Source organism: Balaenoptera borealis, assembly GCF_965194805.1.
Source record: "Balaenoptera borealis genome assembly, chromosome: 14".
Taxonomy (NCBI): Eukaryota; Metazoa; Chordata; class Mammalia; order Artiodactyla; family Balaenopteridae; genus Balaenoptera; species Balaenoptera borealis.
Genome location: NC_138875.1, coordinates 50,975,626 through 51,001,692, shown reverse-complemented (window position 1 = coordinate 51,001,692; position 26,067 = coordinate 50,975,626). Strand labels below are relative to the sequence as shown.

At 39.2% G+C, this 26,067-nt stretch overlaps 1 protein-coding gene and 1 long non-coding RNA gene across 9 annotated transcripts in view; one reads left to right on the top strand and one right to left on the bottom strand.

The window, feature by feature from the left end:
* Window positions 1-4,358, top strand: part of LOC309611302 — a 19,812-nt gene extending 15,454 nt beyond the window's left edge. Inside the window, exon 2 of the long non-coding RNA XR_014234438.1 lies at window positions 1,042-4,358. This is a non-coding gene — a long non-coding RNA (uncharacterized lncRNA). The remainder of the gene's footprint in view (window positions 1-1,041) is intronic.
* Window positions 1-26,067, bottom strand: part of OSBPL1A (oxysterol binding protein like 1A) — a 217,630-nt gene that overhangs the window by 34,297 nt on the left and 157,266 nt on the right. The gene's annotated exons all lie outside the window — the stretch shown is intronic.

Below are 26,067 nucleotides of genomic sequence, written 5' to 3'. Positions count from 1 at the left end.
TCAGGAGAAAAAAAAATTTTCTTTTTATTTTATCTATATAAGCTGATGGATGTTAGCTAAACCTACTGTGGTGAGCATGTCACAATATTGTGAAATGTAATATACATGTAACTCAAACCATCGTGCTGTGCATCTTAAGCTTAGTGATGTGTATCAATTATTTCTCAATAAAATTGGAAAAAATGTGCACAGACAGGATAAAATGGGGTCCATCTGGGCTTGTATCCCTATTCACTGCTATTTTGGGCCCTGAAAAGTTCCACAGCAGATCAACTGGCCCCACGTCTTCGGAATCGTGCTGATCCGAATCCTCCTAATCCTCCTGTGTTGGTGTCCAGCTGCTTAAACCACCTCAGAAGTACACTGTCCTTTCACGTGCTGGCATATCTGAACTGCTGTTTGGTCCAAGACAGACCTATCATACTCTGATACTCAGTAAATTACTCTAGTAGCTGTTAAATAATGGAAACAAAAAATGTCATTACAGAACCTAGCTTCAGGTTTTTAAGAAATTAATTGTATCGTATCAGTACTTTCCCAAAGATGCTGATGTTGGACCAAACTCAGCAACTCTGGATGGACTGGAAAACCCTTTGCAAATTAACCTCTACAGAAGGAGCGTTTCCAGAGCCTCTGCAGGGGTAAGGAAACAGCCAAGAGAAGGGCAGCTGTCGGTGGCAAAGGGTCTGTGGCTCAGAGGAGCAGCACACTGAGCTCAGGCATCCTGAGGCCTCAGCACCACGAGGGGCAGGAGCGGGAGGTGGCCGGAACAACTTCCTGAAACACCGTTATAATAATGCCTTCTTTTTCATTATCTTAGGTTCTGGCCAAGGATGCTGGTTATCCAGGTGCTGTTTGAAATATACCCATGTACCTAAAATATTAAAGAAAATGTTAATTAAAATTTTTATCTTCTAAAGCATCTCTATTCTATAAACTGATTAATTTGAATTACAGGAGTTCATCAAATTTTAAGTTTTTAAATAAATAATATTTTAAGATCCTCTGTGGTAAAATCTTTCTGATTTTTCCTTTTCTTAGGAACACTCACTGCTCATTTGGTAGATTCGTCATCTACCCAATCTGCTGGATAAGTGGCCACAGATGGTATTTAAATCACATTCTCTACAATCCAAGACTATCAATCTCAGTGACATGAACAATTGAATCCAGGGACAGAACCCTTGCCATTACCTAACATTTACACGTAGAATATAGTTTCAGAGATGCATATCAACTAAATTTTTCATCCCTTGTCTATTATAAAGTCAGTCAGAAATGTAACATATTATCTAGGAAGTTATGAGTCCAAAATAAGTTTTGTGAAGACTGAATAAGGGGCTCTAATTCCCCCCAACAGATGCTTACATTAAATGCATATGTATACATTACTATTCTGATTAAAGGCAAGAATAGCAGAAAAACAAGAAATATTTTGGAAGCAAGAAAGCAGAAGAGACATCCAAGCTTTATTTTTATTCTCAATTTAGAAAGCACCACAGGGTTGCCAGCCAAGAATCCCACCCGGAAATAGCCTGTACTCATTTTTGCGCACATAACGCTTTGTGGTGTTCTATGAAAATGTAATTACTCATTAATGAGGCCAGATAATCTGCAACCTGAGTTATCTATTCTGGAACACAACCAGAAAGCAGAGGTGAAGGGAAAGGGCCATCACGGAACCCGTGCTGTCTTCTTGCGTAGGACACGCAGAGCCAAATGCAAACCCTCCTTCAGACCACATGGTGCGTAACACACTGACGGGAAGCAGCAAGAGAACACCAGCCCACACGGCCATGCAGGAGCCGGGGCCCAAGTAAACGACCACAGGGCTGCTGACTGCATCTAAATCGATAGCATGAGGAGGCTGCCAAAAGAACAGAGCCAGAACATTCCCAAGGGCAGCTCTGCAAAGGTCAGACCACAGCTGGGATTCAGACCCATGTGCCACTTTGAAAAGGAGGACTCATGAGAGGCCAGGCAAAGGTGTCTGGAGAACAGCTCTTATAAGCAATGGCTGAAGGAAACGTGTGGTCTAGAAGAAACAGAAGAAACTGGAGGTCTGGGAACAGGGGACGTGACGGAGGTGTCAGGGCATTTAGAGGACGGGGCCAGGGGGGCAGGAGTAAAGGCATCCGCACACCCACAGCCCCACCGCAGTCCCTGCACCCCTCTGCCTGCTTCATCTTTCTCCACAGCACTGATCATCACGTGACGCACTGCAGGGCACCCCTGAGTATCTGCTGACTACGTCCCCCAAATATAGTACATAAGCTTCCGGAGGACTCGCGTTTCATCTACTGCTGTACCTCATTGCCCAGGACAAGCCTAACACAGGGGAGGAGTTTAAGTATTTGTTGAATGAGCTTTGGAATGTATAAGGCCTTTTGGTATACATTATCGCTTTCAAAAAGAATACGGTTTATCTTGTGCTACTGAAGACATTAGGACTAGGACTCTTGGTGGAAGTTACAGGACACCTAACGTAAAGCTAACATAAACTTAATATAAATATAACATAAAGCTAATATAACAGCTACCATAAAGTATAACCTGTCTTATAATTAATTCCAAACAGGGGAGACAAGAGAGTCTCAACAAGGAAGTGTTTCAAACAGATGCTGGAGGATCCCTTTCAGTCACGGCCCAGAAAGGCATTCCTGCACTGGGTGGGAAGTTGGTCTCCATGAGCTGGGCCAGGGATGTTGCTAAACATCCCACAGGAAACAAGACAGGTCTCCACAACAAAAAGTTATCCAGCCTCTAATGGCAGCAGTGCCAAAGTTGAGAAACCTGTCAAAGAAATACAACTAGAGCTTCATAGATAATTTTAAATTTTGTAGTGGCTTTATTAAAAAAAAAAAAAAGTAAAAAGGAACAAGATAAATTAATTTTAACAATATATTTGATTTAACCCAATATGTCCAAAATATCAGCACTTCAACATGTAATCAATATAAAAATATTAATGAGATATTTTATACTTTTTCCCATACCACGTCTTCAAAATCCAGTGTTGATTTTACACTTAGAGCACGTCACAAGTTAGCTACTAAATTTTTAACAAAGTGAAATGTAGTCTTACCAAAGCAATAAAGTTATGTTTAATGGAAAAATATTTTATACTGCTTCGTTTTTACAAACTATGTTACAAAATTAACATAATAAACCTATATTAATTAAAATTAAATAAGACTACAAATTCAGTTTCGTGCTCACACCAGCCACATTTCAAGTGTTCAAAAATCACCTGTGGCTACAACTGGACATAATGGATTTCTGTGATTACTTCTGAAAACAAAAGGATAGGAATGCTCTCAGATTATGGAGGAAGATCAAAAAATTACTCAATTACAAGAGTCTAAAGTCAATGAGAAGCAAAACAGTCCACAGCCCAATCATCAAGAAAATGCTAAATCTGCAGTATTATTTAAACTAGAGAGAATAGATTTTTTAAAATTAGGTAGATTAAAATTTTTAAAAATGATTTATACTGAAAAGGATATATTTCTATATTTTAAATTTTCACTCCTTCCATGGTGGGGTGGGGAGGCGGGTAAGAATTCCCTAATGATCTTGGATGAGGAGATGCTACTCCAGGCAGAAAACAGAGCAGTGGCAGGCAGGCCTCAGAATTCCAGGCTGAGAGCACAGATCAATTATTCTCTTCCCTTTGAGTTGATCTGAGAGTCATTATCCTGAATTCTATGCTTCCTTTTTCCCTTCACACAGAGAGAAAACACCCTGTACCAGGGACTGAGAGTGATGCACCCCGGCTCTATTTTCAACCATACAGATGCCGCTCTGACTACGGACACAACGACACAATGACTGGTCTTTAAGGGAAAGCTCCCGTCCCACTCGCTTCATCTCCGTGATGCACGCGGCTCACCCGGCTGCCCTGCCACTGCATCACCGACACAGGGTGTACACAGACCCCGAGCTGAACCACGTTGACTTGTGAAGCGTGACTCACAAATGCTGTGCTGGGATCCCTTTGCTCCAAACACACTGCGCAAGTTCAGGAGATCACTGGCCCCCAGGTCTTTGGGAGATGCTTTTTTTTTTTCTAAGATTTTTTTGGTGTAGACTATTTTTAACGTCTTTATTGAACGTGTTACAATACTGATTCTGTTTTATGCTTTGGTTTTTTCGGCTGCGAGGCATGTAGGATCTTAGCTCTCCGACCAGGGATCGAACCAGCAGCCCCTGCACTGGAAGGTGAAGTCTTAACCACTGGACGGCCAGGGAAGTCCCTGGGAGATGCTTTTTTTTTTTTTTAAAAACATCTTTACTGGAGTAAAACTGCTTTACAATGGTAGTTTCTGCTGTACAACAAAGTGAATGAGTTATATGCATATATATCCCCATATCCCTTCCCTCTTGTGTCTCCCTCCCACCCTACCTACCCACCCCTCTAGGTGGTCGCAAAGCACCAAGCTGATCTCCCTGTGCTATGCAGCTGCTTCCCACTAGCTATCTATTTTACATTTGGTAGTGTATATATGTCCATGCCACTCTCTCACTTCGTCCCAGCTTACCCTTCCCCCTCCCCGTGTCCTCAAGTCCATTCTCTACGTCTCTGTCTTTATTCCTGTCCTGCCCCTAGGTTCATCAGAACCATTTTTTTTTAAGGTTCCATACATATGTGTTAGCATATGGTATTTGTTTTCCTCTTTCTGACTTACTTCACTCTGCATGACAGACTCTAGGTCCATCCACCTCACTACAAATAACTCAATTTCATTTCCTTTTATGGCTGAGTAATATTCCATTGTATATATGTACCACATCTTCTTTCTCCATTCATCTATCGATGGATACTTAGGTTGCTTCCATGTCCTGGCTATTGTAAATAGTGCTGCAATGAACATTGTGGTACATGACTCTTTTTGAATTATGGTTTTCTCAGGGTATATGCCCAGTAGTGGGATTGCTGGGTCATATGGTAGTTCTATTTTTAAAGTTTTTAAAGGAACTTCCACACTGTTCTCCATAGTGGCTGTATCAATTTACATTCCCACCAACAGTGCAAGAGGGTTCCCTTTTCTTTACACCCTCTCCAGCATTTATCGTTTGTAGATTTTTTTGATGATGGCCATTCTGACCAGTGTGAGGTGATACCTCATTGTACTTTTGATTTGCATTTCTCTAATGATTAGTGATGTTGAGCATCCTTTCATGTGTTTGTTGGCAATCAGTATATCTTCTTTGGAGAAATGTCTATTTAGGTCTTCTGCCCATTTTTGGATTGGGTTGTTTATTTTTTTAATATTGAGCTGCATGACCTGCTTGTATATTTTGGAGACTAATCCTTTGTCAGTTGCTTCGTTTGCAAATATTTTCTCCCATTCTGAGGGTTGTCTTTTCATCTTGTTTACGGTTTCCTTTGCTGTGCAAAAGCTTTTAAGTTTCATTAGGGCCCATTTGTTTATTTTTGTCTTTATTTCCATTTCTCTAGTAGGTGGGTCAAAAAGGATCTTGCTGTGATTTATGTCATACAGTGTTCTGCCTATGTTTTCCTCTAAGAGCTTTATAGTGTCTGGCCTTACATTTAGGTCTTTAATCCATTTTGAGTTCATTTTTGTGTATGGTGTTAGGAAGTGTTCTAATTTCATTCTTTTACGTGTAGCTGTCCAGTTTTCCCAGCATCACTCATTGGAGAGGCTGTCTTTTCTCCATTGTATATTCTTGCCTCCTTTAGCAAAGATAAGGTGACCATATGTGCATGGGTTTATCTCTGGGCTTTCTATCCTGTTCCATTGATCTATATTTCTGTTTTTGTGCCAGTACCATACTGCCTTGATGACTGTAGCTTTGTAATATAGTCTGAAGTCCAGGAGCTTGATTCCTCCAGCTCCATTTTTCTTTCTCAAGATTGCTTTGGCTATTCAGGGTCTTTTGTGTTTGCATACAAATTGTGAAATTTTTTGTTCTAGTTCTGTGAAAAACGCCAGTGTAGTGTGATAGGGATTGCACTGAATCTGTAGATTGCTTTGGGTAGTATACTCATTTTCACAATGTTGATTCTTCCAATCCAAGAACATGGTATATCTCTCCATCTGTTTGTATCATCCTTCATTTCTTTCATCAGTGTCTTATAGTTTTCTGCATACAGGTCTTTTGTCTCCTTAGGTAGGTTTATTCCTAGGTATTTTATTCCTTTTGTTGCAATGGTAAATGGGAGTGTTTCCTTAATTTCTCTTTCAGATTTTTCATCATTAGTGTATAGGAATTCAAGAGATTTCTGTGCATTAATTTTGTATCCTGCTACTTTACCAAATTCATTGATTAGCTCCAGTAGTTTTCTGGTGGCATCTTTAGGATTCTCTATGTATAGTATCATGTCACCTGCAAACAGTGAGTTTTACTTCTTACCAGCTTCTATTCCTTTTATTTCTTTTTCTTCTCTGATTGCCGTGGCTAGGACTTCCAAAACTATGTTGAATAACAGTGGTGAGAGTGGACATCCTTGTCTTGTTCCTAATCTTAGAGGAAATGCTTTCAGTTTTTCATCATTGAGAATGATGTTTGCTGTGGGTTTGTCATATATGGCCTTTATTATGTTTAGGTAGTTTCCCTCTATGCCTACTTTCTGGAGAGTTTTTATCATAAATGGGCACTGAATTTTGTCAAAAGCTTTTTCTGCATCTATTGAGATGATCATATGGTTTTTCTCCTTCAATTTGTTAATAAGGTGTATCACATTAATTGATCTGCGTATATTGAAGAATCCTTGTATTCCAGGGATAAATCCCACTTGATCATGGTGTATGATCCTTTTAATGTGCTGTTGGATTCTGTTTGTATTTTGTTGAGGATTTTTGCATTTATGTTCATCAGAGATATTGGCCTGTAGTTTTCTTTTTTTGTGATATCTTTGTCTGGTTTTGGTATCAGGGTGACGGTGGCCTCGTAGAATGAGTTTGGGAGTGTTCCTCCCTCTGCTATATTTTGGAAGAGTGTGAGGACAGGTGTTAGCTCTTCTCTAAATGTTTGATAGAGTTCGCCTGTGAAGCCATCTGGTCCTGGGCTTTTGTTTGTTGGAAGATTTTTAATCATAGTTTCAATTTCAGTGCTTGTGATTGGTCTGTTTATATTTTCTGTCTTTTCCTGAGTCAGTCTCAGAAGGTTGTGCTTTTCTAAGAATTTGTCCATTTCTTCCAGGTTGTCCATTTTATTGGCATATAGTTGCTTGCTGTAATCTCTTGTAATCCTTTGTATTTCTGCAGTGTCAGTTGTTACTTCTCCTTTTTCCTTTCTAATTCTCTTGAGTCTCCTCCCTTTTTTTCTTGATGAGTCTGGCTAATGGTTGGTTTATAGATTCTGTTTATCTTCTCAAAGAACCAACTTTTAGTTTTATTGATCTTTGCTATTATTTTCTTCATTTCTTTTTCATTTATTTCTGATCTGATCTTTATAATTTCTTTCCTTCTGCTAACTTTGGGGTTTTTTTGTTCTTCTTTCTCTAATTGCTTTAGGTGTAAGGTTACGTTGTTTATTTGAGATTTTTCTTGTTTCTTGAGGTAGGACTGTACTGCTACAAACTTCCCTGCTAGAACTGCTTTTGCTGCATCCCATAGGTTTTGGATCATCGTGTTTTAATTGTCATTTGTTTCTAGGTAATTTTTTATTTCCTCTTTGATTTCTTCAGTGATCTCTTGGTTATTTAGTAGTGTATTGTTTAGCCTCCATGTGTTTGTATTTTTTACAGATTTTTTCCTGTAATTGATATCTAGTCTCATAGCGTTGTGGTCAGAAAAGATACTTGATACGATTTCAATGTTTTTAAATTTACCAAGGCTTGATTTATGACACAGGATATGGTCTGTCGTGGAGAGTGTTCCATGAGCACTTGAGAAGAAATTGTAGTCTGTTGTTTTTGGATGGAATGTTCTATAAACATCAATTAAGTCCATCTTGTTTAATGTGTCATTTAAAGCTTGTGTTTCCTTATTTATTTTCATTTGGGATGATCTGTCCATTGGTGAAAGTGGGGTGTTAAAGTCCCCTACTATTATTGTGTTACTGTCGATTTCCCCTTTTATGGCTGTTAACATTTGCCTTATGTACTGAGGTACTCCTAGGTTGGGTGCATAAATATTTACAATTGTTATATCTTCTTCTTAGATTAATCCCTTGATCATTATGTAGTGTCCTTCTTTGTATCTTGTAATAGTCTTTATTTTAAAGTCTATTTTGTCTGATAAGAGAATTGTTACTCCAGCTTTCTTTTAATTTCCATTTTCATGGAATATCTTTTTCCATCCCCTCACATTCAGTCTGTAGGTGTTCCTAGGTCTGAACTGGGTCTCTTGTAGATAGCATATATATGGGTCTTGTTTTTGTATCCATTCTGCCAGTCTATGTCTTTTGGTTGGAGCATTTAATCCATTTATATTTAAGGTAATTATAGATATGTATGTTCCTATTACCATTTTCTTAATTGTTTGGGGTTTGTTTTTGTAGGTCTTTTCCTTCTCTTGTGTTTCCTGCCTAGAGAAGTTCCTTTAGCATTTGTTGTCAAGTTGGTTTGGTGGTGCTGAATTCTCTTAGCTTTTGCTTATCTGTAAAGGTTTTAATTTCTCCGTAGATTCTGAATGAGATCCTTGCTGGGTAGAGTAATCTTGGTTGTAGGTTTTCCCCTTTCATCACTTTAAATATGTCCTGCCACTCCCTTCTGGCTTGCAGAGTTTCTGCTGGAAGATCAGCTGTTAACCTTATGAGGATTCCCTTCTATGTTATTTGTTGCTTTTCCCTTGCTGCTTTCAATATTTTTTCTTTGTATTTAATTTTTGATAGTTCGATTAATATGTGTCTTGGCGTGTTTCTCTTTGTGTTTATCCTGTATGGTACTCTCTGCGCTTCCTGGACTTGATTGACTATTTCCTTTCCCATGTTAGGGAAGTTTTCAACTATAATCTCTTCAAATATTTTCTCTGACCCTTTCTTTTTCTCTTCTTCTTCTGGGACCCCTATAATTCGAATGTTGGTGCATTTAATGTTGTCTCAGAGGTCTCTGAGACTGTCATCGATTCTTTTCATTCTTTTTTCTTTATTCTGCTCCCTGGCAGTTATTTCCACCATTTTATCTTCCAGCTCACTTATCTGTTTTTCTGCTTCAGTTATTCTGCTATTGATTCCTTCTAGAGTTTTTTTTTAATTTAATTAATTAAACAATTAATTAATTTGGCTGCGTTGGGTCTTCATTGCTGTGCGTGGGCTTTCTCTCATTGTGGCGAGCTGGGGCTACTCTGTGTTGCAGTGCGCGGGCTCCTCACTGCGGTGGCTTCTCTTGTTGCGGAGCATGGGCTCTAGGCGCGCGGGCTTCAGTAGTTGTGGCACGCAGGCTCAGTAGTGGTGGCTCGTGGGCTCTAGAGCGCAAGCTCAGTAGTTGTAGCACACAGGCTGAGCTGCTCCGCAGCATGTGGGATCTTCCCAGATCAGGGCTTGAACCCATGTCCTCTGCATTGGCAGGCGGATTCTTAACCACTGCGCCACCAAGGAAGTCCCTAGAGTATTTTTAATTTCAGTAATTGTGTTGTTCATCACTGTTTGTTTGCTCTTTAGTTCTTCTAGATCCTTGTTAAATGTTTGTTGTATTTTCTCCATTCTGTTTCCATGATTTTGGATCATCTTTATTATCACTACTCTGAATTCTTTTTCAGGTAGGTTGCCTGTTTCGTCTTCATTTATTTGGTCTTGTAGGTTTTTACCTTGCTCCTTTTGTCTATAACATTTTTTGTCATTTCTTTTCTTTTTTTTTTTTTTGATGGGTGGTGCTGTATTACTGTCAACCTTACTGGTTGCTTGGCCTGAGACGTCCAGCACTGGAGTTTGCAGGCAGGTGGATAGAGCCGGGTCTTGGTGCTGGGATGAGGACCTCCAGGAGGCCTCACTCTGATTAATATTACCTGGGGTCTGAGCTTCTCTGTTAGTCCAGCAGTTTGGACACAGAGTTCCCACCACAGGAGCTTGGTCCCAACCTCCGGCCTGGGAACCAAGATCCCGCAAGCTTCGTGGCGCATTAAAAAAAAAAAGAAAGAAAGAAAAGAGCAGTACAATATCAAAAAAACACAAAATTTGGAAGATAAAAAATATAATAGGAAAAATAAAACTATAATTGAAACACCTGTAACAAGGTAAAATAAGACCACAACAGAAAATAGAAAAAACAAAGGCGGGGGCAGGGGAACAAGCCAAAAAGCGAGAACAATAACAAAGGATAAAGAATAAAATAAAATTAGAAAAATAAAAGATTAGGAAAAATAAAAATATAAAAGAATCAACAACAATGAATCAACAAGGTAAAACAGAACCCCAATCTAAAAAAAAAAGAAAAAGAAAGAAAAAAAAAAGAAAAAGCCTTGGCTATGCGGGTGGAGTTTAGGCGGGGGATGGAACTTAAGCAGGGGCGGGGTTTAGGGTGGGGCAGGGCCTATGCTTAGGACCTGCGGGGAAGGGGAGAGGCAGCCCTTGGAAAGGGTGGCCTCTCGAGTGTGGAGTTCTGGAGTTTGGAGGTAGGGCGCTGAGTGAGGGTGTGTCGGTGGGGTTTAGGCCCAGCGCGTTGGAGGGGGTCTCTGAGTGTAGAGGTGGGGCCCTGGGTGGGGGTGTAGGGGCGGGGCTTGGGCTTGGTGCAGCAAGAGGGAGGCTCTGAGGGCAGAGGATTAGGACCAGGAGCCCAACATGTTCCCCTGTACCTAAGTAGACAGGGAAAGCACTGTCCCCGTTCCTTTCCATTCCTTCATGCCCCTCTCCCACTGTCTCCCCCAGGGTCTCCCCCTTCACCACTGGACCCCTAACTGTGGCTGGGTCCCGCTGGGTGTAGGAACTCCTCCCCTCCCCCAGCCACCCCTCAGGGGTGCCGGTCCCAGAGGTCCAGCCTTTACTTTTGCTCCCCTTCCCTCCCTCCCACTCCCTCAGGACCCACGCGGCTGGAGGGGGCCTAGGTGGGCAGAGGATCAGGCCCGGGATCTCAGCAGGCTCCTGGCGGCCCAAGTGGGCAGGGGAAACCTGGCCACACTCCCTTTTGATCCTCTGCCCTCCCAATGGTTCCCCAATTTCCCCCTTCAGGCATGGGATCCCTTCCCCTCCCCCAGCCGCCTCTCAGGGGCTCCAGTCCTGCCCCACCTCCACCTCTCCTCCCCCTTCACACCCCCCATGTCCTACCCAGTCGCTGGGGGTTCCTCCCGTCCCCTTAGGTGTCCATGGTCCCCCATCGGTGCCTGGTAGGTTCCCTAGTTGTGTGGAGATGTGAATTCTTGTCCTCCTAGTACGCCATCTTGACTCCGCCCCCTGGGAGATGCTTTTGGACAGCAGCCACCACACGGGAGGCCCAGCCTGATGGAACCCTGCAAATTCATGAGACTTGCACAGACCCTCTCAACCCCCCTGCCCACATTGCCTTCTGCTCCTGCCTGTGGACTAGGAGGTTTGCTAGTGGAGACCCTTTGAAAAAGAGTAGAGAAGGATTATCACAAAGGCAGGCGACATGCAGCTTCGGCTGCAATTGGCCAGCAGGTGGTTCAGGTCTGCTTCTGTCTTCACGAGGCCAGTTAGCCCTTCTGGGTCTCAGGAATGGGCATGGACATGCCCCACAGAAATGCCAGCACATGCAGGTGGGGGCTCTCACGTGAGGACAGGAAAGAAGCACGGGAAGGGACCCAGGGCCGCAGCCCGTGCTCCTGCCCCGGCCTCCCTGCATAACCAGGGGCCAACCTCCAGCCAGGGGGCCATGGCTGGACGATCTGCCTCAGGGGGCAGCTATGTGTGCACTAAGAAAAGGGACAATCCAAGATGGACCTAGAGATTGTTCTACTGAGTGAAGTCAGACAGAGAAAGACAAATACGAATGATACTGTTATATGCGGAATCTTAATAAATGGTACAAATGAACTTATTTACAAAACAGAAATAGAGTCACAGATGTAGAAAACAATCTCCTTGGGGAGGGATAAACTGGGAGATTGGGATTGACATATATACACTACTATATATAAAATAGACAACTAATAAGGACATATTGTATAGCACAGGGAACTCTGCTCAATACTTGTAATGACCTATATGGGAGAAGAATCTAGAAAAGAGTAGATATATGTATATGTATAACTGATTCACTTTGCTGTAACCTGAAACACAACACTGTAAATCAACTATACTCCAATTAAAAAAATAAAATTAAAAAAAAAAGAGCCTCCTGGAAATGAAGTTTCAGTTTCTTACCTGCACATCCATTTTAAAGAATTTTTAAAATTCTTTGTTATTTTGATAAAGTACAAACATATTAAGGTGAAAACATTCATAGTCATTGGTGATATCTGCCCACTGAATTAGCTTCTCAATTTGTAAGAGCTCCTGGTATATTATAAATATTCTATTCACCACCTATATTGCAGATAACTTTTTCCAAGTCTAACACTGGTCTTCTGATTATGTTTATGGTATAATCTGACAAAACCAAATCTACCTACCTGGGAAGACTATACATATTATGACCATAATGTATACATGAAACTTTAAATAAACAGCTATCTTCCAATATTTTCCATATGGACAAGATAAAAACACTCCACAATTGTATTAATAGTCACTCCAGAAAAAAAGGTACATCCCTTCATTCAGGGGTCCCCAGTCCCTGGGCCATGGACAGGTACCAGTCCGTGGCCTATGAGGAACCGGGCTGCACAGCAGGAGGTGAGCAGCGGGCGAGGGAGAGAAGCTTCATCTGTATTTACAGCTGCTCCCCATCGCTTGCGTTACCGCCTGAGCTCCGCCTCCTGTCAGATCAGTGGCAGCATTAGATTCTCATAGGAGCACGAACCCTACTGTGAACTGCGCATGCGAGGGAGCTAGGTTGCTCGCTCCTTATGAGACATCTAATGCCTGATGATCTGAGGTGGAGCTGAGGCGGTGATGCTGGGACCCACTGGGGAGCAGCTGCAAGTACAGATTATCATTAGCAGACAGATCTGACTGCACAGAGACCATAATAAATCAACTGCTTACAGACTCATATCAAAACCCTATCTACGGGCTTCCCTGGTGGCGCAGTGGTTGGGAGTCTGCCTGCCAATGCAGGGGACACGGGTTCGAGCCCTGGTCTGGGAAGATCCCACATGCCGCGGAGCAACTGGGCCCGTGAGCCACACCTACTGAGCCTGCGCGTCTGGAGCCTGTGCTCCGCAACAAGAGAGGCCGCGACAGTGAGAGGCCCGCGCACTGCGATGAAGAGTGGCCCCCGCTTGCCACAACTGGAGAAAGCCCTCGCACAGAAACGAAGACCCAACACAGCCATAAATAAATAAAAAATAAATTAAAAAAAAAAACAAAACAAAACCCTATCTACCCTGAGTGGCAAATGAAAACAAGCTCAGGGCTCCCACTGATTCTGCATTACAGTGAGTTGTATAATTATTTCATTATATATTACAATGTGATAATAATAGAAATAAAGTGCACAATAAATGTAATGCTCTTGAACCATCCTGAAACCATCCCCCCCCCACCCCTGGTCATGGAAAAATTGTCTTCCATGAAACGGGTACCTGGTGCCAAAAAGGTTGGGGACTGCTGCCTTAATTCATAAACTTTTATAATCTCATTCTTACATTTTTAGAAATTTAAGTTCTAAATCAAAACCGAGTCAAGACACAACAGAAATAATCTTCTCAAGTATTTACTACATGGAAGTAAATATAATTAAATGGGGAAACAAGTATGTGGTTAATTTTTCAAATTACAATACATTATTATATTCCAGGTGAAAGAATCCACAGATAAAGAACAAGCTAGTCATCTACTCCCACCTCCAATACCAACATAACAGCCCGAAGTGCTCCCTTCCATACTTTTCTCCTTGCATAAGCATATACAAGTACATAGATTTTTACTGACATATTACCCTACAGGTCACATTATTTTTTCACTAAATAATAATTTAAGATGATACCCCTTCAAGTTGATAGATATAAGTGTATCTATCTTTCTAATATCTTTATGCACAGGAACACATACACATAACTTTGTATCATGCACCCTGTTTCTAATGCAGTCTTTCTCCCCCGTTTTGTTCTTTTATGCTTGTCACCCCACTTCCTCTGCCACCACTGTACTACACTGTAACCCATGGTAAAAACCTGGTATGTATTTTTCTATACTTTTTTACATTTTCTCAAACAGTCTTAAACAGAGCGTGCATGTGTGCACACACAAAGCGGCTTTCTGACTTTAAAATTCCAAAATAGAATACCAGTTATATACACTTCTTTACAGTTTGCTTTTCCCATTCAGTACTTCGTGGAAATTTGTTCGTCAAATGGTAAACTAATTCTTTTAATGAATGAGTAATATTCCATGACGAGAATACTATATATCAAAACATATTTTGCCATCCTCCATGAAAGCCATTTACTGTTTTCACTCTTCTGCCAAAACAAACAATGCAGCAAAACCACCTTAATACATTACATTCCTAATTAAACCTGATGCTTTCATTTCTATGGGGTGGAGAACCAGGGGTCAGATTGCTGGGTCAAAAAGTATCCCTATTTTACATTTCCAGGGACGTTGCCAGATTGCTTTCTGAAAAGGTTTTTAACAATTTCGTATTTCACCAATGATACATGACAGCACTTCTTCCACCTCCCCACCAGCAGCAATTGGTGTCAATAGGTGCTCTTACCCAAGTTTTGTCAGTCTGACTAGAAAGTGATATGGCATTGCTATTTTGCTTTTCCTTGACTACCTGTGAGTCAGAACACCTTTTCATATTTTAATGACCATTTGGATTTACACATCTATAGACTGTCTCTTTATATCATTTGTAACCACTGGCTTTTTTTGTGCGTCTATTTGTAAGAATTTGTTGATAGCGACTACTAATCTTTTGTTTGTCTTTTTATTAATCTTTCATTTAGATTGCCAATAGAATCCTCTGCAGGTTTAAAAAAACTTTTACAGTGAAATATGTCTTTCATTTATTTTTTTAATAGCTTTCAGGTTTTGTGTCTTGGTTAAGGCTCCCCCAACCCCAGAATTTTTTTTTCACCTGATGTTCTAATTCTTTAAATGACCGAAATACACATGTATGTCTCAAGACCCTATTTCTACATCGAAATAGCTCAGTGACATTTGTCCCTGCCTGGTCTCTGTGCCCTCTCACCTCTATGCCTTTCACAATGCGGCCTGTGAAGTCACCCAGTCTGCTTTCTTATAAGACAGAGGAGCTCTCTCTCCAACATTTCTTTTACCCATGATTGCAGGAATCTTAATAGTCTACATTTTTATTTAGTTTGAGTCCAGCTTCTACCTCCTTTCCAAAGACCCTTGATCACTGATCTGTATCCTTCGGGGAGAACAGGAAAACTTCAGGTTTTTTTAAAGCAACATTTTCACAAATGCTGTGATATCACACTATCCCTGAGCTAGTTCTACTAGGATGAAGTATTTGAATACTAACAGCTAACATTTAGTAAGGGTTTACTCCATTTTAGACCCTGTGTTAACCACGTAACATGCATCACCTCATTTAATCCTCAAAATAATTCTATAAATTAAGCACCCATTAAATAACTTGTCCACAGTCACAAATTTAATCAGCAGTAGAACTGGAATTCTTGAACTCCAGATCCTCAGCACCTGGGTTTCACAGCACTGCCACTTTGCATAAACTTGAACAAGTAACTAACTACTCCAAGCCTCAGTGCTTCTGTGTAGAGAATGACGATACCATTTCACACAGTCATGGTGAGGTTCCAATGAAACAGTGCACACAGAGTAGTGCTTTTTAAACTTTGGGTTCTATTCATTGGTAGTCTGTAAACTCAATTTAATGGTTCATATAACCGGCATTTAAGAAAAATGAAATAGAATGTCTAGCAAGCGTAAGTACTATAAATGAAAATTCTGTTCCAATAATACACACACCTGTATACATATATACTATGTAGTCAAATATTTTTTTAAAAAATATTATTTTTACTATGGGACTTTGTCAGTGATGTACAACATTCAGCCCAGTGCCTGGAAGATAGAAACTCTCAACATAAAGTAGATATTGATGTCATCATTAACTATTTCAGGGAAAAAACATCTTATTTTTCTGTTTGAGTTGTTAAAGATTTAAAACTGCTACTATGTCCTGGAGGGATAATTTACTTTTACTAATTACAGTTTCAAAGGATGACATAGAAAAATCACTGTTTATTGGACAATATTCATAACAATATAAATATTTACACAGAGAAATAGGTAAGAAGTACTTCTATTACCCTAGAGGAAAGTAGAAATGTTCTGACATGTGTGCTACTCCCCCAGCAAGGCTTTGAACAGGATGATGGAGGTTTAGCCACTGTGATCAGATACATGCATAGCCTCAGGACATTTTTCAAACTCCAGAGGCTTGCCCCAGAACCTCTGGTTCTGGGGCCAGGGGAATCTTAAACATAGTTCTTTAAAAAGACTGTGGTTAGGGCACAATGAAGCAACTTGGGAGGGACTCTTGGTAAAGTCCCTTTCTTGTCATTTAGTAGCTCTTGGTATTCCTTGTTTTAATGTCACACAACCTGGGTGAAAGTGCTAGAAAAATTATGTCCAAATAACATTTTTCATTTACTCAAAATGATAAAAGGGAATATACTAATAAATCCCAAATATAATTGTACTGTGCTTTAAACATTCCACTGACATTATTAAATGGTATTAAAACTGCCTCCTGTCTTCAGACTTGAGGATACTTCCCTTCACCAAACACAGCCTTGGAGACCCTACAGGCATGGCTCCTGCATTCAGGTTTCTCTTTGGCATCTACTTGCGGAAGGATCTCAAACTCAAAGATGCTGTCTATCAGCAATGGGATTTTACAAGCAACTCCAATGTGCTAATTTAAAGCACTGAGGTTGGCTGGTGTTCCACGCTCCACTTAAATTTCACAATTCTTACTTTTCCCTATCTTCATTCGTCCCCTCTGTTATTTCTGTACACATCTGCCACTCACTAGACTGTGATTCCCTCTGAGGTCAGGAACTATGTCTTATTCTCCTCTGCATGTCCCACGGTGTGGAGTACTTTGCATGTAACAGGTGCTGAATGTTTTACCTAATGTCTCATAAATTAAAATGGGCCACAGAAAGAAAAACAGCAAAAAAATGAGAGCTATGGACAAGCAGCAAGTGAGGCATGAAGAACACAGATAATCAAATTTTCTGCCTCTAAGTCACTTCTTAAGAAAACATTTTCAAAACCAAATTCCTTAACATACATTTTCAGGTGCATTTAACAACTAAACATTTGCTCATGTTATTAAATATTCTGAACGGATCATCATTTTTAGCAGAATATTCATTTGGATATTTAGAAAAGCATAAAACAGCCTAATTCTAATCTTTGATTCAAGATCAAAAGAATGAACTAAATATCTAAGAAAATAATTTCATAGAGAAGCAGACTTTAATACAGCTATAATTGTAATAATGAAAACTTGTTATGTGTAGTGTATTATGTGTTTTGTACTTATGTGTGTATATCTATTTGCAATTATTAGGTGCTTATCACCTCTCCTTTTCAGCTATCGGAATTCTTCTTCCCCTCTCCCCCAAATCCTTCCTTCCACAAGTCCCGATTTAAATATAACCCTAATGAACACAGCTTGCATTTGAATCTAACCGTCTTTAATTTTGACTGTACTACTACTGATGTTTACTAAACACCCAAAATGAAACAGTCTTCCAAACTAGGAAGCCATTGGAAATAAACTATAAAATTATATTCACAGAATTGAAGATTAGATTTTAAAATGATGTTACATGAGTAAATTATCATAGTAATAAAAAGCCTCATTTTCACAAATTATGTATAATCTTACATAGTTCATCTGGAATATACTTTGCAAGTCTATTCTTTTAAAAAGGTTGAAAAGAATATAATGTGCAGAGAAGCCTAGTAACCTCAACGCTGATGGATAAACATATTCTTACTTACAAGTCATGTGAAAAGTATCAAGTTGGTTTTTTGGAAATATACCACTTCTCTCTATCTTTTCTTCCTCCTGGTTAGGACAAAGAACCATAGAGAATGCAACACTCTTACTCACCCTGCACTCATTACTTAAGAACATGCAAGGCTGCTGTTGAGCATTTACTTAAATTCTTATTATGTTAGATTCTAAGCTCTGTTGAACCTGCAGTTGGAACATAGCAGGTACTTAGTAAATGTTGCTGAGACAAACTTTATGCCAGTTGATTTTCTATTAACTAGGGCTCTAGATTGAGTAAACTGTCCCACAGTGCATTTATCCTATAATTTTTCCATAATAGCAATCAAAAAGCATATTTGTTTACTCTCAAATAAAATGTTATATCATTCTCTTTAAAAGATACTGAAGAAGTTAACTTGAAGAACACACATCATCAGTGATACTAGAGAGAACCAAGGATAGTGGTTAAAGTTTGGGGGAGGCAAAGATTTCTTAGAGAGGACACAAAAAAGCCCTAACATAAAAAAGCAAAATTATAAAGTGGATTTCACCAAAATTAAAAACTTCTGTTCTAAGAAGGTATTAGGATGCCTGTTCATTATTAAAGAAATGGAAAGGCAAGCTATAAACTCAGAGAAAATATACATGCTACATATATTTGATAAAGGATTATATCCAGAATATATAAAGCGCTCCTATAAATCAATAATACAAAGATATATAACCCAATTTAAAATGGGCATAACTCTCAGACACTTCACAAAGAGAGATATAACAATGGCTAATAAATCCATGAGTAAGTGCTCAAAATCATTTAGGAAATGTAAAATAAAACCACAGCACAATACCATGTTATACCCTTAAAGCATCAAATGTTGCTGAGGATGTGGAGTAACAAATTCTCACATACTGCTAAGAAATGGTACACTGACTTCGGGAAACACTAGAGTAACTTCCTATAAAGCTAAATACATACCCTCTCTAGGACCCCAAAATGCTACTCCTACATAACAAAGTGAAAAACTGTCCGTAAAAAAGATGTGTATAAGAATGCTTAAAGCAGCTTTATTCATAAAAACTCCCAGAAGACTGGCATCATTATACACTTTTGCAGTCTTTTTAATGTCTGGTTTTACAGAAGATAGCTGGGCTGCTCATAACTGCTTCTGCACTGAAATCTGTGATACTACACATCACGTAGTCTCTAGAAAACTCCACTGTGCACTTATTAGTGAATGATAATAAAAAAGGCTAATGTCTTAGTAATATCAGGAAAATTGTTTTAACCTTGTGGTCCCCCCTGAAACAATGGTCAGAAGACTCCACTTTAGAGAAGCATTGGCAAAGACAGTCAGCAAAAGGGCCCTCCCCTTTCCTCAGCATGTCTTTGGGAAACTTTAGAACAATTAAAAAAAAAAATCATTCAACAAATATGGATTGAATTTCAACTATTGTGATTGGTTTTGTGAATAACAGGAGGCTGGATCACAAAATTTTCAAGAATGTTTACAGTTGAGATACTTCAGTTTCAAAATGTTACTTCATTTCTGGATTCTGCTTTAATACTTTAACATTTAAATCTGGGTATAAAACAAGTTCCTTTGGCCTTGCAACTCAAAGAATTTCAGCTTAAGTTGATGCAATCTGATCTTATCATTATGAAAATGATACTCTCATTCAACCAAGGAAAACAATGTTTGACCTCCAAAGTTGATATATGTCCACCATCTTAAAAATACTATTACTCCTCAGTCATGGAATAGTAATTAAAATCGTAGTTGTAATATATGTGGAGATTTAAGATCTTCAAAGGCATCTTATTTATACGAAATAGTCCATAAGTGTAATATATCAACATCAACACAAAATAACTAAAATATACCTATACAATTAAATTCCTAAAATCTATCTATCCCCATTTCAACAGAAGCAAGCTTGGAGGGGTCTAAAAAAGAGAACATATCACTTACATCTCTTTTCTTGCATGACTGATATTGTAACGTACCTTCCACCAACTTCCAGGCTTGAATTTGGACAAATAGAGGAATTGCAAGTTCTCTGCATACCCAGGATGTCATCTGAAGCCTGACAGAACCAGTACCTAACGTAGGGCTGAGTCAGACATGCAGGTGATGGGGTTAGCTGGACAGCCGGGTATTTAACCTGCTCCTAGATATCTTCAACTGAAATGAGCCCGGGTCTTGGGAGCAGGTCAGTACAAGTCTAAGATGAGATCTCTAAGACTAGTCAGATGCCTTTTTAGGTACTATGCATCTTTTAAAAATCCAACAACTTAGTTTCCTATTTTAAGCTTACTGTGATAACTTTATGTAATTATCTGATATTACTATCTGATTTTGCTGTATATTTAAAAGATAATTTTTCCTTTTGATCTCAAATTATAAAAAGCCTATGATTATTGCTTAATAAATCTGGCTCTACACAAGAAAGAGATTAAGGTGATTATGTGTCCTTGTTTTATAAGAGGTATTACTTGTTTTGATTTTAATAAGTTAAAAATGCATATTCAAAATTTCAAATTGCTTTTCAAATTGGCTTTCTAAAATTTAGAATTCACTGTCCAACTTCAGTAACACAGTAAATTTACTTTCAGTAACACAGTAAATTTACTTCCTATTCTTGTTAGTTTATTACCATTACTGGATTAAGAGGAAAGCCTACAGAATCATCCAAGCCAACATGGACTGATGAAAACATACCCAGGAACCAAGTCCTTCAGCTTAAAGAGAAGCTGTCCCTTTGGGCAGCAGGATCTCCTCACTTCAAGCCTACTTCATGGTGTTCAGCACAGTTGGGAAGAAGGCAGGACACAGAAAGGCAGACCTTACTTAACCTAGGGGCAGGGTGTGTATTCTTTTCTCACCCTTATCTCAAAGAATAACTAAGACTTCATGCAATGGGTGGCTGGAAGAGATGTAAACGAACCGAAGTGAAGAGAGCAGGTCATGGTAAGGTCATCTTGACCTAAAGGAAGAGGTCTTAACGGCCGAGAACACTGACGAAATGCAGGCTGTGTGCAGTACAGGTCAGAGCCAGTTTCTTCGTCCCTGTCTCACCTGAAGGCTGACCTAAGCCTCTTGCAGTGTGGACAGCTAAGGAGCAGAGAGGAATAGAGGTAGTGAGCACAAATCTTCCACTAACACCTCCCACATTCCAGAAAGGGTCTGAGGCTGTTTTACTGCTATTAATTTTGTTGGCAGGAAAGGGGAAAGAAGCCTTTCCTGACTACAACAGAATTTTCTTGGACTCTACACTAAGAAATGTCCTGTCTTGGAACCTGGATGTGCTCCAGCTGGATTGGGAGTCTGGCAGTAGGCAGTGCGAGGTATGGCGAGACCTTGGAGTAGATTTGAGTGCTTGACGCCAACGGTTGAGCCCTGAACGCAACTCTGGAGCGAGGCTATTTCTAACAGGCTACATGTCACCTGGAACACTGCAGTCAAGGACTTCAGATCCCTGAAACAAGAGCCTGGGGACCATGCAAAACACAGTTAACAAGAAGAGAAGACACAAAGAGAAGCAGAGATGTACTGAATGATAGACGTGTCCCTCTGCAAATACCACTCTGCCTCTTTCTGTGGCTGTGAAATTTTATAGGTATTTCCCTTTAAACCACACCTGTTTTTCTAGAATGTATATAACTGTTTGTGATCTGCTTTAGGCAGTTCAATAGCCTGATTTAACTTCCTTTTAAAATGATCTGAGATCTTTTTGACTGCTTATCATCAGAGGGTTAGAATTTCTAGGGAGAGCTGAATTTCTAGTTCCTTCCTGCTCTGTGACACATAATACCTCCATGGGTGTTATTTGACATATATGTCAGTTTCCCTTCTTTTTCCTTTCTGATTGCTCTGATCATAGTGAAATATCTGTACTGCAAAGAACAGCATTCTTCCTCTTTCCTAAGAAGGCTTCTTCTGCTAGGAAAGATTACACAGTGTCCTAAACCACAACAATCACATTGAAGTAGTGTACCTCACCTTCTGAGATTTTCTTGTTCTTTCCGATAATATAATGTCAATCATAATCCTGAAGGAAAACAGCCAAAAATCTTGGTCTTCAATAATAATAAGAGAATGCAGTTATTGAGGAGAAACAAATAATTTCCATGAAAACATGACACCTTTAATCATTCCTGCATCCTTTAGAGTATTCTGCTTTGGTAGGAAGTTGGTAGACCATGGAGATTATAGGAAGGGAAATTTTTGTCCGGTATCTGGTTTGAAATTGGCAGAACTTTCAACGTGTTCATGTGTTCTCTTATGTGTTCCTGTTAATACAAGTGGAAATGTATAAAGGCCCAGAAAACAAGTTCCATGTTCACTTTAATTAGTAATAGTGCCTAGCTCTGAGCCCAGCGGATGGGTGCTTAATAAATGCTTTGGGACTATGATGTTAATTCTCTGTAAATTATTACATAAAAGAAACAAATGGAACTGCATTAATTAAAAGCTAGGACAAATTGTTTTACATTCAGAATATAAATCTAGGAATTTGTCTAGGAATAGAAATCTCTGTTATTCTAAATATCTATGAAGATTCTAAATTTTAAGAAAAGAATGGAGGCTCTGAAGTCAGAATACCTGGCTTGCATGCAGGTTCTATCACTTACTTGCTAAGTGATCTTGGGCAAGTCGATTAAACTTTCTGTGCTTCGATTTCTTCATTTGTAAAATTGAGGCTATATCTGCCCTACCTGTAACTCAGAGATATTGTGAGAATCAAAAGCTATGGAGTTTGTTAAAGTATCTTATATACATCAATTTATAATCCAAGTGTAAACTGTAGCCATTAATATTATGCATAATATTGTAAAGAGCTCTGCACCTGAAGTTAACATGGTACAGTCAAAAGACAGGGGCTTTAGCGACCAGTCAGACCTAGGTTCTAGCATCTTGCTACCGGACTGTGGTTTCGTGGGGTGTTGCTTGCATCAAAGATGAAGCGGCTGAAGCGCGGACAGGTTAAATGCTGACCAAAGCCAACAGTTATACTAAGCCACAGAGCCAGAACCAGATGCAGAAGGAAAGTGCATAATGCTGATGGTTCTCCACTGTCTTATGATCATGGTACACCTTCACCTACTAGAATTTTTCACAATATCCTTAAGGCATTCAAAGACCCCAAACACCAAAGCACGAAAGTAAAACAATACTGTGAGGAATCTATGGTTATAAACTCTCTACTTGGTTCACCACAGAAGTCTGTTTTGCTGAGAACTGTTAACTGCCTCAACTGTGCTCTCTTACAGCCCAGGAAGCACACTATTTTACTCTGGCACTGGTAGGGCACTAGACTCCATCTCTTACCTCTTCTAAAAGCTGGCTGTACCCTGCTCTTGCACAAGTCACATCACCTTCCCCCATACATCGTAACAGTGCACAGACGTAGTGACAGTCACCTACGTTTTCCACATTTGTCAGATGCAGAGGCAATGCTTCCTGCTTGAGAACCAGGATGTATAATTAACATGAGTCACTTCCAGAATAACAAGGAATTGGCTCTGAGAATACTCTCTATGGCAGAATGGCAGCTCATGCTCAGATTTCAAATCCTGACTGAGTGTGGTGCTACATCAACACGACTCAACAGCAGGCTATATCCCACGATTAGGATCTATCACATTCTACAAACAATGAATGTGTTTTGGAAAGAGTGGTGTATAAACCAAATTTTCTGAAGATTTTAAAGGTACAAGGCAAACAAACAGTTAAAGTATCTTTATGTTTTAAAAACCATCACTTCCCTAATTTCTATCTTGTAAATGCTTATTATTATATATGGTGTTTTCTGAAAGAGGAAAATCCTCCTGTGTTAACAAGCACAGCAAACAATACTGAAGAACTCTATGTCCCCTGAGGCAGTTTCTCCTTCAGCCAAAATTCAGGTTGGCACGGCTCCAATGGGAGACACTTCAATGTATTTGTACAGACCAGATCCCACAAGTCATCAGAAGTCAAGATGCCCAATCTATGAATTATTGTAATTAAGAAATGGGCAGAGTAAACACAGTAAGACAGACCATTAAAAGACTAAGCTATACTGGCAGATATTTCCCAGGCACTCAAAACCTTGTGTTCAGGTGTGGGGAAGGGAAGGAGGGTGCATCTTCAAACAGAGCAAGATGCCAAGCAAGAATATACGTTTTATTAAATATTGAACAACTTCTTTATTTTGACATCCTGAGGATTATAAGTCCATATAAAGCAAACTTGAAATAGAAATTGGATATTTACCTAAGAGATTCAAAAAGCCTAGGGATTGAAAGGAGAAGTAATGAGACCTCTGCATGGGGAAAGTAGTATTAAGGGACTAAGGAATGAATAACAGAGCTTCAAGGCTCTAGTCACCTCTTGTTTACACTTCTGACAACATAAGCTTACAGCCAGCTTTTCGGAGGCCAGCCACACCTTTGTAATCTTCATGAAAAGAAAAACTATGTTTCAATGTAACCATTACTATGAAATGTCCTTATAAAATATAATGGAAATCAACCATAGGAGGCAGTTTTCCTTATTTTTTATTCAAAAGGAAATAATCATATTCCAAAACGAACACTTTCATTTCAGCTACCTGTTACCCAAATTTCAGTTTCAAAGGCCAAAGTAAACTTCTAAAACCCATCCAAAGATCTTTTCTTATGAGTTAAAAGAAAGAAAACAATTCTATTTACTCACTTTTGCTTAAGGTTTATCAACTTTCTACTTATAACAGCACCTGAGATTTAATGAGTTGAAATCACTATGACTCCTTTGTATAGATTATTTCATTTAATTATCACCACAAGCCAACAAGGTGGGTCCTATTATCACACCCATTTTACAGAAGAAGAAGTTGGGTTTCAAAGTGATTATAACTTGCTTAAGGTCAGGAACATGGTAGATATGGGATTCAAACCCAAGTAGCTCTTAATAACTACACTTTTCTAGTTCACTTATATTTTTTTCAAAGAGCATATGGTGGTAAGAATTATGTGGTAATTACCTGCTATGTGGTAGGAATTAGAGATTTTTCTAAGAATTATCTTCCCTTTTGACAAATCTGGAAAAAATATTTTCAACTCATATCACATACAAAAAGCTAGTAATGATATATTACAGAGCAGCTGAAAATTGGTAAGTTCAATATTCCTAGAGAAAAATGGGCAAGAAGTATTAGCAATTCACAGAAAAAGAAATACAAATCGATCTTAAACATACAAAAAGATGCTCAACCCTCCTCATTTCAGAAATGGACACTCCATAAGAATAGGGGCTTGGCTTGTGCATGATTGTAACCTCAGCACCTTGAATAGAATGTGGCATTAATAGGGGCTCAAAATATATTTGTTGAATAAATAATTTGGTACATATATATTTTTAAAAAGCAAGGGCAAGAATTGTATGCGTGCATTTTCCATCATTAGTGTGAACAATATTGTATGTAATAATGGTTGCATTTGGGGAAAGGAAGAGGAGTGGCTAGTTTAAAAAGTGGGAGTTAAAATTTGCAAAATATACCCTATTACATTTCTGAATTTTGAACCACATGAATGAATCACCAATTAAATATTTTTTTTAAAGAGAATCATCTCTAAACACACACACATGTATTTTTTCAAGGGTTGTTGAAGAAACACCCAGTTGACTCATGTCAAAACACATGAGACCAAAAGAACTGGAATTAGCATACATTAAGCAGATAAAAAAGCAAGGTTGTAAGGGTCTTTTATAAGAAACAAGGGAATATGAATAGATCTTTGTATTGCTTATATTAAAAACAAAATAACTGGAAAGATTATAAAAATAGTTACCTTTGGGGAAGGATGGAAACAATGTCGAGGGGACAAGAAACTGGATTTTTCTAAATACACCTTGTTTTGTATTTCTGACTTTGAAATCATGTAAATATTGTACATAACTATAAAAAATTAAGTCAAAAGGGAATCCCTAAAACTTGAACGCAAGTGAAACAAATGAACCTACCTGTTTAACAAGTTAGTTTAACCACACAGAAGGGAACCACTGCAAGTGACCTTCAAACACACCATTGACTGTACATCCCAGATGGAATATATTAAAGGATAAAAGGAA